The following is a 19,297-nucleotide window of genomic DNA, read 5'->3' as shown; positions in this document are numbered from 1 at the left end:
ATTGTACTTTGTACACATCTTAAAGTTAAATTATATAATAATTTCCTTTGGTATATTATGATAATATTTCATGATAAATTAAAATAAAGTAGAATTATACTAGTATAATACATATATTATAAAATAGAACGATAGAAGTATATAATATGTAAATCTGTATAATTATTACTGAATGTGTTTGATTACCTACTATAAGTCTATAAGTACAGTTAAAATTATAGCATATAACCTTTTATCAATAATAAATTAGTGAGACATTAAAAACTATATAATTAAATTAAAAAACTGAAGCACTCACTTTTAAATGTATTTTGTCATACTGTGTCAATATTGTGGATATTCCACTGTAACATTGAAATACTAAATTTAAATTATGTAGGTATATTATAATAAATCGTTGATCTTAAAAATAGCTTAAATTGTAGGTATATAAATATTTTGAAAATTAATCATAATATATGTAATGACCAAAGATTTTAATTTTATTATGATTAACATTTTTTGTACCACATAATGATTTGAATGATAATCGCTGTTTTTTTATTGAATATTAAATGACGATTTACTGTTAACTACAAATACGAGTAAAATAATGATGACTACTTTATCATCATTATTTAATAAATATTGTAAGAACAACTTACAGGAAACTCTGTACAACGTCTTCACATTTACTGCTCCAAAACGTTACGAATGACAGAAAAATAAAAATATATAACAGCATTGTCTGTGCTTCCCATTCCCTACAGAATCTAAATGTTAACGAGTAAAAAGTGTACGGGTTAAGTAGGCATAATAAGTATACCTAACAGATAAATATCATATATCTAGAAAGTTAAAAATATTCTAGTTAAATATTCTTTGTTTAAATTTTTTCAAACTACTTAAACATTATTAAATAAACATGCTATAATACACATGCTCAAGGAAGGTTACAAGGCACAAGAAATACGGTTTGTTTAATTTCAAAACAACAATATTTAGATACCTATGTATCATAGTTATTATTATTGCAGGTATTGAAGCTACGTATATTATTTATTATTACATAGGTATAATATTAAATTAGAAATTAAAATTACACTATTATTGCGTATAGCGCACGGTTATTATTACATTAATTATTTATTATTTGTTTACTTTACTGACAAATGATATAGGTAATAGGTATTTTATTGTTTATTTATAATATAATATAATATACAATCGCATTTTTATAGAAACGACTAGAACATATTATTATATAACAAAGTTAACAAAGGTGGATGCGTATAATATCATAATTTTATTATCAAATGAAACGTATATTTTTCATTTAATTTTGTGTACCACATCAAGTCAACATAAAAAAAATTTCATGTAAAACGTCTTAAACTATATATTACACACTACATGCACATACACATTAAACTCGTATATTATAATTTATAATACATTTTACTCATACTATGTAATATACCTGAGTTGACGGTGATGATGACATGTATATTATACGTACCTATACATAGTAATGCATATTCCTAACAAACAAATTTTACTTTTTACATATCGTATATATAATAATACATAATGTTACCCCTGATGAGATAATTTTATGTAAATGTATGCCACGAAAAAAAGTTATACGTCGTATATACGCGTTTATATAGAAACAATATCCCCTGCGTGTACCCATTATTACTATTATTATTTCCTTTATATATGCACGCACACAAACACTCACTAGTTAGCCCGGGGACAATAATTATTATTCGCTTTTTTGCATACGATTAATGAACGTTCTCACCGGTCCAGCGGTATTCGTTTGTTTTGTTTTGTTTTGTTTTGTTATTTTTTTCACATCCTTTATATCCGTTAGGTATTTTTTTCATCTCTCATTGACTATATACATAGGTATACAGTACATACGATGAAAGTATTTTTAAAGAACCCTCGATGAGACAACTGCATCAAACGAGCACACACACACGACCCCATACCGACCATAACGGAATCCCTTCAAGGAAGACATACGTCCTTTTTTTCATACAAAAATATTATGCAGATTAGTTTTTCTGTCCAAGACAATGGCCTGCTGATTTTTTATATACCACATATATAACCAGGGCTTTTGTATACAGTATAATAATAACAACTGGTTTTTGTCACATATGTACCTAGTACCTACACCATTCTGCGATGGATTGTAGTCAGCAGTATAGCAATGCAGTTCGTGACGGCTACAACAAAATGTGCATATAATTTTATAAAAATTACACCTCGATTTCGTGTACTTATTTAATATACAATTAAAAATAACATAACATTTTATTATTTAAAATATAAGCGCATTTGATTCGTAAAATTCACCACCACCGCCAACACCTCCACTACGTGCGAATTATGGTGTTCGTTATCGGCAAATTTTTTTATGGCTATTAAGACTTCATACATACATACATAGTTATTATATAAGTAGGTATAAAAATAGTTACATTTTATAATAATATTTTCATCGTTACGGGTTTTTTATAACTCATTATTTTATAATGTTAAACTTGGTTTACCGACTACTATAATTCTACTATTTAGGTAAGATGGTTTAATATTTTTTATAATTTTTGATAGTATATATTTTATTAAGTCATTTCAAACAAATGTGTGATAAAATAATATGAATATATTATATTAAATAACATTTGAAACATTTATACCCATGTATCTCATAAAATTATTGTTGTGAAAAGTTAGTTTTTTAAATCGTTTTTTTTTTTATCATTTATTACGTATTTCACTAAACACATAAAATATGTTTATTTTAAGTCAGAAGAATTGATTATATAAAAGTTACATATTAATAAAAAATATTTGGGAAAATAAATTTGGAATTATAATAATTACATTTGCGTCTATATACAGCTATTATATTTACGCTTCGTTATCCAATTGCTTCACCAGATTTTCCCGAGAGCCTTGTTAAGCTGCATATTTCCCTTTACCTGCCACTAGAATTCAACGAGAAACCCCTCTATTTATTTTTCTCATTTATAATAATTTTTCTTTCCATCTCCCTGGACAGTGAAAAATATGCATTTCTTTTTACTATTATGTTTATATGTCCATATTTTTATAACGTACTAATTAGCCTATATTTTATTCTAAGATCATCAACTCTGCCCCCCCCCCAAAAAAAAAAAAAACAAACATAGAAATGTGCATTAAAAAAAATCAAGAGGTATAGCAAATAAAGAACATATTGTTGCAGTATGAAGTAACTTAAGTGTTCAAAAATTAATGTAGTATTTTTAGTTTGGTATTTATTTGGTAGAAATTGAATGTAAAACAATTTTATAGACATTTTTTATTTATCATATGTTTTAAATAACATTTCAATAACATAATTTTCTTCCAATATAATATGTTTAAAATTTTAATTTTAACTACCTAAATAATTAAATTTAAATTTATCAAACATTTCTTTGATAAACCTAAAAGTAACCTAAAAATATACTACGATTCTGCATCATTGTGTATTACTCAACATATTGACAATCATAATATATGACTAAAAATTATGAATTAGTAAATTAATAATTATACAATATAAACCCGCACGGCCGCACATGTGTTTTCGAATTATTAATGCGTCAAATTATGTTCGGTAGTTCAAATTTCGTGATTTTAGCTTAAATATCAGAGTACCTTTCTTTTATTTTGGAACCGACGGCACCGTGGAAACTGCTTTCGCAATACTTTCGCAAAATATTAGAGTACCTAAAGTAACTTAACCCATTGCCAATCTTAAAGGGAAGAACATTATCTACCTATGTTATCTGGAGATTTTTATTTTTTACAATATTTTTATTTTTAAGCAAGTTATTATATGTGTTATAAAATATTCACATGACTTAAAATAAAAAATAATATGCAACTAAGAGAGATAATGTTTTTTTCTTTTAAGTTTGATAAGAGGTCAATTTATTTTAATGTTTAAGTTAACAATATACAAAATTAGAGCTGCTGAATACAAATTTACCATGTTTTCTATGTGTAAAATAGAGTGTATTGTTACACTCAGAGTGTGTGACATCTTTTTAAGCACCTAAATATTCTTAAAAAGTGTACCAAAAATTTTTATCATAAAATCATTAGTAAATATAAGTATATTTATTTATGTATTTATTAAATTACTCCAACAGGTATTTAATTTATTCATAAACAATAAATACATACCTAAACCAATTATAATGTACTCTGATATTCAAGTCGGTTGACGGCTTTAAACATCGGGTTTTAAACAATTGTATACAAGAACATAATATAATATGAAAAAAATGAGTAGAGTAATCACTTGTCAGTGAAGTAGAAAAATTGAACGAAAAATTTCCAAGAGAAAAACACGGTTATTTATGAGTGTTAAGGGAGCTAGTTATATTTTAAATATTATATAAGTGTATATTATAATATATAAATATATATATAGAGAGAGAGAGAGTTCAAAGGAAGCCAATACGATTGCGTTCGATTCCAAACACCACGAACAGTGAAAGGAAAGTCTGAATTACAATAAAAACGAAGAGGGGAAATGTCACAGCCAGAATGAACAGAGGAGAGAAATTCTCGAATAATAAACGTAAAAGTGTATTCAGAAAATGGAAAAGAAAACGCCGGCAGCTGCTGATGTAATAATAATAATAAAAAAAGGGAATAAGGAAAAAGGGAGAAAAGTTCACCATCAGGCTGCAGTTATATTATAGGCTCGATATTAAATCTGGACGTCCATTCGTTCTTCCCCACCGCCATAGCCGTCTATGTCGTGTGAGTTATATTATATGAAATGTAATTTCTTTACTGCAATTATAATAAAATTAGTTTCTTCACTGGTCTTTATATATATAGATATTTTTTATTATAATTTAATAACGAGTATAAGTACAGATAAAAAGAAATGAAAAAAGTGTCGACAGTAACGTGTAAAAAGAAACTTATTTACGCTATTTATAGTATCTTAATTTAACTCGTAATAATATATATATTGTGTATCTGTCACTATTTCGTACATAACTTCTAATTTATATCAATATGAAATGGTTATTATGTTTTTATGTTGTAATAGATAATATTATCATTTAGATACTTTATAAAAATTCTAAATATTTAATAAATTTGTAATTAAAGAAATAATTCATAACCCATTATAATATATATTATTATTGTAAATAATAACGATTTAAGTTTTTATATTAAGACTTACGATAATGAAATAAATTTATTCCAAAAAGTTTTTTAGCAATGCAGGGAAAATAACATTGTCATTAAATAATTTCTGAGAATTAAAAACGCATATTAGACATTTTATTGTAAATAAAAAAGAAATGTGATTAAAACTTAAAATTTAATATACAATTTGTAAATTCACTGAATTTGAAAATTTGAAATTTAATAGTATACATTAGGTACGTAGCTTATTATATGTACATTGTATAAAATTCAGTAATATTTTTTCAGTTCAAATAATCTATATGTGAATAGTTTGAAAAAATAATAATTGTAATAAATTAATTATTTTTATATGAAATTAAATTCACATGGGTACTTTATTTATGAACTATTTATTCATAAAAATCAGTGTATTTATTAACTTTATTTATAAAAACTTTGTAGTACCTATCTATCACTTTAAAGTCTAAACATAACATATACGTTCATCCATATCACTTAAAATATTAAAATCAATAACACTGATTATATTATTATGTATTCAAATTTATATTTACGCATAATATGTTCTTTTATTAATAAAAAGTATGTGATCGGAAATTTGATAAACAAAACGTTAAAATTCTTTATAAAAAATGATAGTTTTAATAAATTTATCAAAGTTAAATAAAAGTAATGAAAAACATTAATATTCCATGATGTGGTAAGAATTAAACTTTTTTCATTTACCTCCCCCTTTTTAGTTGTAATAATAATATTTAATTTAAAGAAAAAAAAGTACAGAAAACCTTTTATTCCGGTCAAAGGAAAAGAACCCTTATTACATTTACAATGTTTTAACACGTATTAAAGTCCTGCGTCTAATTTGCAATTAACCCTCCGATTAAATATCTTGATGTTTATACACAAGCCAATCTAATTATCGGTAGAATGCTTATATATATTTAGAGTGAGGTAAATAAATACTATACAGATATTGTAAAAGAAAACACTAGTATTAAAAAAATGATATAAAAACGGTTGATGATAATATCAGATTACGAGTACTTTTTACTTTTTAATAATACTTCCGGGACCTTTCTCGTTTTTTTCTTGACGAGGGTTGGTTGGTTTATACAAGGCCTTTAAGAAAAGCTCTCAAAGGGGACGTTTGAGCAATGTTCACGAATTGTATGGTTTATACACAATAATACTTATAAGAATATATATACTATATACAAAAATATACACACTCATATACGACGTTATACAGAACCAACAACGATGTACGTTTTACATGATGGAATGGAAATCTTCTTATTAATCAATGCTCTTTCCTCCCTTATTGTGGTCCTTGGTCCTTACTCAAGTGAGCCCATACACAACGCTCGAGTAAAAGGGAGACTGAAAAAAGTTTTTTAATTTAAAGAAAGTTTTTTTTCCATTTTATAAAATCTGTTTGAGCGAGTACTTAAGTGCTATTACAAAGTTGAAGCAAAAAATAAATAGATAACGAGGACCTAATTTATTTATATTCACGGTATTTGTATTTCATTGTACACGATGGTTCACGGCCCTATTCATATATACGCAAGTAATATACATGAATACATTATAGCAGGTTTATAAACATTCTTATTTTTTTGTAATACTAAATAAAATAAGTAAGTTTAAATTTATTTTTTTATTATTTAACTTTTTTAACCATCTAAAATGTAATAATTATATGAAAACTCAATATTTTATATTAACGGGCTTCATATAAAACGCTATTCGTAAAAGGTATGATTTAGTTGATTACATAACGTTTGTAACACTAGCTAGTAGGTACTATAGCTACCTTAAAAATACAGCTGTCGTACGTTGTTAAACAGTTAGCAGAATTAAATTTAAAAAATATTATTCGAACTATTATTTAAATAACAATATGTACCTATGGGTAGTTATTGAATGTTATTTAACTCTTTTAGCAATTTTTTGTTCTCTTGTCAGGCCTATTGTTGAATATGGTTCGGTTATTTGGGACCCGCAGACTGCGGGCTCTTGTAAACAAGTAAAACGTATCCGACGCAGGTTTTTAAGTTTTATTAAATATACTCTTAATATTAACTGCGAACCTCATGACCATAGGTGAAACTAAGTGTCAAACTAGTCAGGCCATGGCTTAACCTAATACTGACTTTATATTATAGTAGGTAGTTTTGCATTACATTTAAAAAGGTAAAGTACAGTATAAAGTTGTAATGAACATTTTTTTCAAATTTATCACTTTGTCTGTCCTAATAAAATTGTCTAGTTCCGCCTATACTCATGACTATATTCACCCGTCTTTCGTTTCCCAAATCTCTCTATCTTAGCTGAACGTCGTCACCAACATAATATATATTTTCTTAAAAAACTGCTCATTGGATCTATTTTTGACTCTTCATCACTCCTTGCATTTATAAATATAAAGATACTTATTCGAAATACCCGCAATAATTTTTGTTTTGTTGTTCCGCACTATTCAACTAATTACTTGAGAAACGAACTCTCACCCGGATGATGAGAATAGTCAACGAGGATCCGTCATTCCTATTTTAAATTAATTATTTTATTGTAATACATATTCACTTAAATTTTACTATGTATGTACTATACTATAATATGGTTTTGTATATATTGAATTTTTACCTGTAATTATTATTACTATTATAAATTGTCATAGTATTATGCAAAAAAAATAATATGACCTGCAAACTTTTAATCCCAATTTATATCTTATTATAATACAACATTCTAATTTAGAGTTTTAACAAGCAAATCTGATCTATTAAAAAATAATTTTCCTACACTATTTTTATACTAATCCAATAAAGCACTACCTAATTTTAAAGTTAAAATAATAATAATTTCTAAACAACTGATTATTTAATATTATTTGTAATTAGATTTGTTGGTTAATATGATTTTATTGTCTCTACATAAAATTCTACGTATTTAAATAAAACTTGAGGTTACACTCACCATCCAGTTATATAAGATATGATTTATAATGAGGAAATTATAAAGTATAAATTATTTTTGAAAATATTTGGAAATATTTTCGTAATATTTTCTGAAAATTGAGATTTATTTTACTTACACTTCTGTAGGTTAATAAAGTGTTACTTAATTTATTATGATGAAGATTAATAGGAAAAATATGTTATTAAATTTAAATTTCTGTTATTTTTCTATGATTCTACAGCTACAGAAATTTAATTTAATAAACTTTAATTGGTAAATATCAACCTTTGAAAAGCGATAAATTTTAAAACTATGAGTCTGTAATACCTACTTCGAAAACTTCTAGGACAGTATATAAATACGCTGTACCTAATTCTGCACTACACATTATAGTTGATTATACGTTGCTACACATTCTATATACCTACATCTTATAATCTTTATATATAAATGAAAGGTAGAATCAACGTGCAGCCAAAACTACTAAACCGATTTATTTGAAATTTTCAGTAAATGTACTTATTACTATAATAAATTTATAACAATTAATTGTAAATTAAAATTCTATAACTACTTGGCTATATTTAGTAGCTGAATAAACATATTCAGTCTGACAAATATCAACACATGTAAAAAATATTGATGTAACGTTCAACGAATCTTGTAAAATTAGATAAAATTATAACAGATTACATCAAACTAACAGAGATATATAAATTTCGCGCTCCTCATGTGAAATAGCAACTCTGGAAATATGCTACAAATCAATAACAATCGATAATAAAAAATACATATGGATCCAGGATACATCTACTCTATGTATATACTATTACGGCTAAGCGTCTCAAATCGAGATTTTTTATTTGTACAGTTTAAAAGAAAATCACTTGAAAAAACACAAAAAACAGAATATTTGAAAAAAATAAATATATCTCAAGTATTAAACCAATATGGATACGATGGTTATAGAAAGCCTACCACCAGAAAAAAATACGAAACGTGAGACATATGTTTCTCCGTCTTACCCAATCACGCATACCATACACGATCAATAATTCCAATTTTGTGTATTAAGAATACATATTATAGTGAAATGGCCTATTATCAAACAAAACGTAAAAACATAATTTATATTTTTCCTTTGAATTTTTACAGTATTTTAATGTTTAAATAATTTATGGATATTATGTAAAATATTAATTTTAAAAAATGCTCATAATTCGCTTAAAAGCAAATTACAGTAAAAAAGCCTACAAGAGAATATGTATTAATTTTTTAATCATCAGTTTGATAATCGCTCAATTCATATTTAACATTTAAGGACGTCGTGTTCTTTAAATCGACCGAGCACAGCGATATCAAAAAATGTAGTAAAATAGATAAAAGATCATGACTAATGAAGATGTCGAAGTGTCTAGAGTAAAAAACATATTTTACTAAAATACCCAAATTACACAGAATCAATGCAAATAGATGAACCAATTCATCTAAATAACGCGATCACTTAACTAATGAAGGATGAGCTAAAAAAAATAGCCTTAGCTGACTGATATAAAACTACTTATTAGTTTTTAATGCAAACATTAATTTAATATAATATTTATTATTTTTAATTATTTTGACATAAAACATACATATGGTGTAGTTATTTAATACAATAATTAGTAAAGACTAAAATAAAATAATTTATTATCAACAATCATTTACTCAATTAAGTGAAAACTAACCATATATTACAATACAAAAAAAATATATTTTTGTTAAACGAAATATGACAATTAAAATGGTAATCCATCATGCGCCATAAAATATCTCTTTTAAGATTTTTAATATTTAAAAAACTAAAAGTTATATTGAAATTCTGATACTTTTATCATTTTAAACACATAGAATCACACATTTATATTTAAAAATAAATTTCAAAAATAAAATTGCTTTGTGAAATGAGGAACTTATAATATTTGTTATTATTATATATATATAAGATAGATAATTACAATGGCAATTCCTTTTTTTTGTTTCAGTATATTAGTAAGGAACATTGTATTAAATATTTAAACTTTAGCTATAACTATTGGAAATTTTGAAATGTTTAACTACTAAACAATTGTAGATAGTACATTTTTATGATTTTATGAAAATTTAATAAACAAATATTTTACACATGTATTTTTAAAATGTTTATCCAAATATAAGAACAACTTATGAAACACCTTGTATTGAATTTTCAATAGTTTTTACAACAATAATTCAAACAATTGTTGAAAAAATCCGGTATCAATTATTATTTTTCATAAATAAAACAAAACATATTAGAAATGATTATTTCAAAGTTGAATATTCAATGTGGTAAAAATTTGAACTTTAAATGTTCATAAAAAATTAATATTTCTTTCCTGTAGAATTTTTCATAGGTATATAGATTGAAAAACTTATAAAGAATTTTTTATTAAATTTTCAAAACTTAGGTAATATTATAATTTATAATAAATTAATAATAAAATAATCCGCAATCATTATTTTTTTTTGTTTTTTATTTTTGTTTTCTCCGATTATTTTGATAAATACTGATAATTTTTAGTTCTGACCTATTTAAAGCATAAAACAGATCCAATTTATTATCAAAACCACCCTTTAAATTAAAGATCAAAACATTTTTCAAATACTTATCGTGTAACCCATACACGTATACCCATACACGTATAAAAAACTGCTCATCATTGTATCATTGTATTATTATTAAATCAATACATTTATTGTTTTGCTCAGAATCTAAACAATGATAATAAAAAAATTTTGTTTTGCAATAGCATCGAATTATGTCAAAAACATACTTTCTAGAGATGTAAAATGTTTTGAAATAATGAGTGTACTTAAACACTTGAATATATCATAGATTGTGTAGTGTGTTAATTTTAATTTTAATACTTCTCAATTGACTCAATTGAATTAAGATTATTAAGCTCAAAAATTATTAATTAATTTACTGATGATAATAAACCTAATAATATCATATTATGACATAATACAATGTATCTATGTTTAACAAATTTTTCAGCGTTATAAAACTTGGTAACTTTCAGTGCAGGAAAATTTTATTTATTTTATTTAAATAAAGTTCAAGGTTCGTCTTAATTATTCTTATCATATGGAATCATTTTCATAGAGAATATCATAATACACTTATATGAGACGCTGCAATGCCACGCTGATAGAAACAAATATATTTTTCAGTCTGGTTATATTTTCCTTTCTTTTTTAAAGCTATCGGTACTATGGAAATATTTTTTCCCTAAACAGCTTCGCGTAGTGGTGGAAAGAAATGAAGCGCAAACGGCACGAAATTGACATGAGTGGTGATGGTGGTGGTGGTGGTGTGGTGGGGGTTAACATCGGTCGCAGATGGAACAGCGGAGACGCTGGCACGTCGTGGTCTCCTTGGAAACGTTAACCGAAGCCATTTTCAAGCCAATAACTATACATGTAAATTTTCTCTCGTTCTCTCTCCTTCAATTTATGAATGCGTATGTATATATATGTATATATAAATAACATAACGAAGGGTGCAAAAAAAACGTAATAACTCAATTTTCAGTTCAATAAGCTAAAAGCGTTTTGTAGCTTTTGCTATTTCTACTGCTGTATCACGCCAAGGTAAAGATATTTTTTTTCGACAAAACCCAACAACTTTACCAACACGCACATTCCGGTGATGGAGCACTGCTTTTAATTGAATTAAACAATATAAGAATTTCGTGACATACAACCCGATAGCTGTCTTACAATAATACCTATTTACATTTACCTATATAATATGTTATGACTTATAATATTATATTATATTATGCATAATTTCCAGTTACAGCAGTTACATGGTTGTGGTTTATTCATTTCCGTTGGAGGTATATAACATAAGAGTATTATACTGTTTCATAGTTTATAATTTATGTCTTATAAGTATAAGGTTAGTTACATACCTAACCTAACCTAGTTATGTGTATATTAAATAACAAAAATAATATCGTTGAAATATCCTTTTTTATATTCTTTTAAAAGACTTTCTTTATATTAGTTCATATAACAACATAAAAAAAGAAACATTTTTGGTGAGTATAAGATTTTTGTCACTTTTATAGTGCTATTATTTTAATTTAAAATTTTCTGATACCTACTTTTTAACTTTATTATTTCACTTAATGAAATTACAAAATGTTAATATACTAATACACCACGAACAAACATACACACTACTACTAATTTATAAAAATAATTTTTGATAACAGAATAATAGTATTTTATCGTTTATGAAACAGCGTTTATTATGTAACTGTCTTGTTAATTTTTCTTAATTTATCTACCTTGTAATACTATTTTTTTTTTCAGAAAAAAACTTATAATAATAAAACACATCATGTTTGTTATTAAACAATTTAAAATAAAAACAAATATATAAACAATAATGATTATGTTAATCTTTTATTTAGAAAATCTTTATCATTTAACTACGGTGCAAAATCTTATAAAAAGGGAGAAATTTAAAAAGATACGAGATAGTGCTTAATTCGTTCATTATTAGGGTAGGTTTCATTAAGAAACTTACAAAGAGTAAGGAAAAAAAAGAAAGTAATAAAAAAAAAAAAGAAAAAAGTAATTGAAAATAAGGAACCACGATATTTGTCGCGGGGGTTAGAGTAGGGTGTGAATAATCTCAAGTTCTTTGCGGATAAAATAATAATTAATGAACAGAACGACCAGACGAGAACTATTATTTTTTTCATCAGTTCATTTAAAGTTTTAAAAGTGTTATTTTATGTCGGTGAATCCACCGTTTAGAGATAAACAGTTGAGAAAGGCTCATTTTCATATTTTTATCAACTTGTTGACTTGTATTTTTAAATCTTTGAGTGCACCGATAACTATCCCTTTCTCCATGTACACTTTATAGATGTATATATTTTATATTTATTTTATGTCCATTCCATAATGGAATATGTATTACACAATATATTGAATCCTCATTAAACTAGTCTAATTAATAAAATTAAATTGCGTTTAAAACGTTATTTTGAGAATACTAACACTTAAAAGCAATAAAACTGACGTCTCGCTTGAGACACTAGCGTCTAGCTTAACATAAACTATAGTTTAACTTTTAACATCGAGTCGCTTAAAATCGAAAATAGAAAAATATATTATCTAAACTGTTATAAACGTTAAACTGTTAAACGGTTATATAAACTACTTATTTTTCTAAATATATCCTAAATTACTTAGATAAATGCCTCTAAATGTTCTTCAAATCAATACTTGGGTGTCAGAAACGTTCGACTAACTTATTTAACGTCGAAACTACAATCAATTCGCATCGATCAATAGATTGCTAATAAATTTCAGATAACTCAATAAATATCTTTGATTTTTTCCTGACAACTTAGCCCAGGTTAAACAACTAATTTAACTGTAAACTGTACAATTAAAAATTAAAATATTAAATTTAAGATAATTAATACTAAGATAAGCGTTTATGTATACAGTCGAGCCTCGATAACTTGAAAACCTTGATAACTCGAATTTCTTTTTGTCCCTATGGAATTCTTATAACTCAATACAATATTTGTAACATGAAAAATACATATTTAGTTGAATTAATTTTTACCTCCCTTGAAATTCGAGTGGTCGAAACTCGACTGTATTATATTTATTTGTACTAATATTGTTGAGCGTATACTTATTAAACAAACAAATAAATAAATAAAATATTAATACTATTCATTAAATTAATAACAAAAATCTGCAAGGCCTACTTGACAACTGTCACATTGATATTTATATTACATACGTATATTGAATTGATCATGGTAAAATTAGTCACCTGCAATTTCATGTTGATTGGTTTATTTATTGTCAAAAAAATTATTCGCTTGCGATTAGTTATTGAATTAAAAAACAAAAGTAATAAAATATTCCTTATTATAATCTTTTTATTGGTTAAGTACTGATAGGATAGTATTTAGACTACTATTAATAAATGTGAAAAATACATTATACGAATTACGAATATAATGTCAAGCCCTATCGCGGTTATGCGGCCATGTGGTGGCTACACGCCGTAACTCGAAGCGTAGTCTGTAGCTGGTATACTATAATATTTCCCTATGCTATCATTCTATCTGAGTTGGTTTTATTGTTAAAATAGATTTTTTTTTTTCATTAAATTCAATGAATTTGACAGAAATAACAATATATTATATACATATAATATAATAATATATTGCAATATACCTATATGTAATATTTTCCATTACGTCCCCATCCTCACAAAGTATTGCGTGTAATTATTTAAGTTTTAAATATAATAATATTATTTTATTCAAATTTAGGTTATTATATATTTTTAATTTTTTTCAGAAATAAATATTTTTATAAGTAATAAAATTTTATTTTGTATACCTCGACGTGTCTTAAGAGTCACCTAACTATCTTATCTGATCACAGAGTTTAAAGGTCCCTATGTTTTCTATATTATGAAAAGTACATTAATAGGTATTATTATTTAGTACAATAGTACCTAAATAATATCAATAATAGTATTTCCTGACTTATTAAGGGCATTTTACTTGTTTCCTTACATTACCAGTGACTGTTGAAAATACTGAAAGGACATTCTCAAAAATTAAATTTATTAAAAATTATCTAAGAAGAACCATGTTCCAAACACTGCTTAGTGGTCTTGCGATGATTTCGATACCAAATAAGCATTCAAAAAATTGAATTTATCGTACTTTGTTGGTAGAGAAATTTGCTCAAGGTCATAGCAGAAAAATCATTTTCATTATAAATACAAAATTATTATTATTAATAATTTTTATTGTAATTTATTATAATTCGATAAATTATTAATTTACTATAAATATCAATTTATTTATTGTATACTAATAAACAACTCAATGTTTAGAAAATTGGATTATAGATATAATATATATGGACTCCAAAAAAATTATAACCACACAGACCTCAATAATCGTAGTTTCTCCACTGGAAGTAATAATATTTGACACTTATTATTATTATTATTATTATTATTATTATTTATTACAAATATTGTAACCGGTACATAATACGTAATAAACCGTCTACTAATTAGACAGTAGAATGTTTATGATAAGTATCATAAAATCAATTAACTGACATAGTAAGATATTATACAAATGAACAATAGCACCTCCAACAAATAACACTTTGTTTGGTTTTTACGAATACATTTCTTGTAAGCGTAATACAAATATAATTTTAACCACTTTTTAATTTTTATATCAAAAAATTAAAGTTAAAATAATTTTTAAGCCAGGAGTTTTTTGAATGAAGTTTAAAATATTTAATAACATCTTTGAATTCTCATTTGTATTCGGCTATTACTTTTTGGCTAGTTGAAGATATTTCAAAAAATTTTCGAAATAAACTAAAATTGTAACTATTAAAATAATTTTTTTTTTCAATTTTTTTAGAGCATGTAAAAAAACTGATATTACCATTTCAAAATAAAAAGTTGATTCCATCAGTGTGTAAAATAATAATGGTGGTATTTTAAAAAATATTATATTTAAATATGCGTTTTATAATATTCTTATTAATATCAAAAATTAGAATTAAAAAATGTTCGTTATAGAGAAAAAGAAAAAATTCTGTTTCCATACATATTATATATCTTGTATAACTATTATTATACTTCTATACCAAACAAAAATATTATTTTACGCTTGCAAAAGGAAAATATACCAAGAACATTTTCAAAGTTTATACCTAACTCACTATTCCAACGCCATGCACTACTAATCTAATTTTTCACGATCACATTCAAAATGTATAAATAATATATTAAATAATAAATATTAATATACATAGAACCTTTGCCTGCGTTAAACGCCAAAAACCATCTCTCCATCTCGCCTTACCAAACCACAATTAAAGTATACGAGGGTAGATTTAGAACGGTCGGCGATAATAATATAACCACCGTGTACAATGCTTTCGATTTTTTTTTTATCTTTCCCTCCGTCTGCATCTCATTTTGAATGCATATCCCGCGTCGTTATATATACGACTATCGCATCTCGTCTTGCATTTCGTTCGTGTATAATAAATAAATATATAAAATATATACGAGCACGCGGTTCTGGCGTTATTGCGAAAAAACCAATTTCACTCAGTTTAATGGAAATATTTATGAGATCTACCAGGGCGCCATTAGTGCTGGGGAAAGTGCGACGGCCATTGAGTAAGTAGGGGAGGTAGATACAGATGTGATGATGGGAAGGGGTGTTGAGGGAGTGGAGAAATGCGTATGGCGTGTTTCGGCTAAGCGTATACTGAGGGTGTGTATAAGTTGAGACGAGTGGATGCAAAAAGTATGCAAGTCGAAATATATAGATACCTATAATACCACTATTGATATAATATACGAACCGAGTCCCTTCTATGGGCATCATTTTGTTAGCAGACGCGATAAAGTGGAAAAGTTGTAGGTGACAAGCGGGGACGCAGAGTCGATGGTTCTATAAATGAGAATTAATGGCACTAGCAACTAATAAGTTTGGAATCTACCGAAGACAGAAAAAATGACGATAGCGAATGAAAGCTGTAGTGGTGATTGAAGACTGTCTTACAACTATGAAAAAGATCTTATTTTGGGGATTGAATAAAAATTTAATATTTTAAAATATAGTTTATCGAAATAATGAACTACTTACGAATGTTTATGTAATTGTTTTGGCAATTTTTTTTTTTTTTTTTTGTTATCACCCGCTTCTTAATTGACTAAAATATAAATAATGAAATAAAATAAATTAATAATAATTTAATATTTATTAGGTGCATAGTATAAATGAACATACGATTTATTTTATATAAAATTTGATTTTTAGCTATCTTATCTTTATTACTTTTTCTAACCAAACTCTTACAGTTTTACATATTAATACCTAAAATTTTAAAATATAATACAAGATTCCTTATAAGTCGTTCTTACTGATATCTTAAAAAAGTTTAGCCTAAAATCATATTCATTTTTTAAAACCGTAGATTTGAATACAAATTTCAAGCGCATATAGACAATAAAATTCTTAAAATATTTAAACTATATATATCAAGCTCCTATTCTGCTGAAGTATACATCAACATTGAGTTTTAAGTTATATAATTATCTGATATAACAATAAATAACTTTAATATTATAGTATTATCGATGTTGTTGGTTATAATAAATTCAGCCTTCGACAATAATTGTAATTGTAAATGATATTATTTCTACAAAAAACTTCTTACAAAACAAAAAATTAATTAATTAATAAGTAACGATCAGCATATGATTCAAAGGTTGTGCTATAGTACCCAAGTATTAAACATCCCTCTCTTGATCCGCCGTTGAGTTTTGATTGTGTTTTTAGTTTAAAAATTAAAAGTTATAAAACATCAAATAATATAAAAATAAAATAATTATAATAGTATTTTAAAAATCTAAAATATATATATATATATACATAATTTTTTTTTAAGTACCTAGCAATTTTATTTTTTATTAAAGTCTAAATAATAATTTCTTTAACAGTGATTAAATCTTAATAACATGTCGTGTTTTATTAAAACTCAAAAAAAATTATCGTACAAATGAGTATTATATTGAAACGATATTTGATCTGATACACAAAATATTATGTAGAAGGTATACCTACTAAAACAATATTTAGTCAACCGTTGAGGAATTAAGACTTTTTTTTCTTTATTTTGATGGATATACGAATACCTATCTACGATATACTTAAACAGTATATTGTATTATACGGTCGCCGGATAATGAATTTATTTTAAATACAATTGTTTTCCTCTGTCCCAGTTGAACATTTATAATAATATTATAATAATATAATAATATAATACTGTGTATTACACGCTATATATATATAATGTATACGATAAACCTATTGTTCCTCACCCTATCCTCTCCTGTCATCATAATTATTCAAACCTCGACGTCTCGCGTATTATTTATCTGTAGGACCGTTGACAACATAAAGTGCTCAGCTATTTTACATACTATATATTGTCCAAACAAAACTATAGGTATAAAAAATATCATTTATTTTTTTGAACGTGTTATATTCATATAATATATATATATGTATATTATATACATGGTACGTTCCAGTCAGGACGAGAGACGCACTGTCCTATTCATCCGCGAGAGAAAAACTCGTGATATGGGGAGTTAAAAGAACTCATCGTCCGATTCAATTTTGTGCATTGTTTATAATAATTTTTTTTTGTTTCCCACACACCCGTTTATATGTACACATAGATTATTATAAACGAAAAAAAATATATTTCAGCTGCTTCCAGGTTCTCTGCCTGCACCTTCGTGATGTGGGTTTTTTTTCCAAGTTGAATGTTTTTTATACATGCAATATTATGTGCAGTGTATGCGATCAATATAATATATGATGGGAGAGTTTTTAAATTTTTTTCGCATTTAAAATTAACAAATCCTTTCAATTAAACCGGATTTTATATGCCATAATAATATTTACTACCTTTCAAAACTCCGAACAGGATATTTCAAAGAATATATGTAATACAAACACCACTTGATTTATTATAATATAAAATAAATAATATCAACCCGGAAAGGGAAATTCTGTATACGCTCTAAGAAGCACACGCATGTAAACAATAAAACATGAAATATTATACACATACAATATTACACTAATACAATGCAATATACATATTATTATAATAATCTTTTTTTTAAGTGAATCTATTAAAACAATTTGTTACATGAAAACAAAGTCAACAAACTTAAAACCTACCAATTGCATAATATATATAATATATAGCATATAATATTATATATAGGTACATATTACAAACTCAACAAAGATTTTAGATATACATTATTCTGATCGATCAATTTAGATAAATAAATTTGCACTTATATATTAATTAAATGAAGTATACAACTTTCTCTTATATATTTTATTATTACCGAATACATAATATACCACACACTTGCAGCTTTAGTATAAAGCTATATATATCTATCTAATATATTACTTGATTATATTGATAGCTAATGCTA

The 19,297-nt window shown here is 25.6% G+C and overlaps 1 long non-coding RNA gene across 1 annotated transcript; it reads left to right on the top strand.

The window, feature by feature from the left end:
* Positions 1-2,200: 2,200 nt before the first annotated feature.
* On the top strand, positions 2,201-12,357 carry LOC126549261 (uncharacterized). Its single transcript, XR_007603409.1, has 3 exons — positions 2,201-2,454; positions 11,467-11,690; positions 11,762-12,357. It is a non-coding gene; the product is annotated as an uncharacterized LOC126549261 (long non-coding RNA).
* The last annotated feature ends 6,940 nt before the right edge of the window (positions 12,358-19,297 follow it).

Source organism: Aphis gossypii, chromosome 1 (assembly GCF_020184175.1).
Source record: "Aphis gossypii isolate Hap1 chromosome 1, ASM2018417v2, whole genome shotgun sequence".
Lineage (NCBI taxonomy): Eukaryota > Metazoa > Arthropoda > Insecta > Hemiptera > Aphididae > Aphis > Aphis gossypii.
The sequence above is the reverse complement of the archived record's forward strand: the minus strand, read 5'-3'. Positions and strand labels throughout refer to the sequence as shown.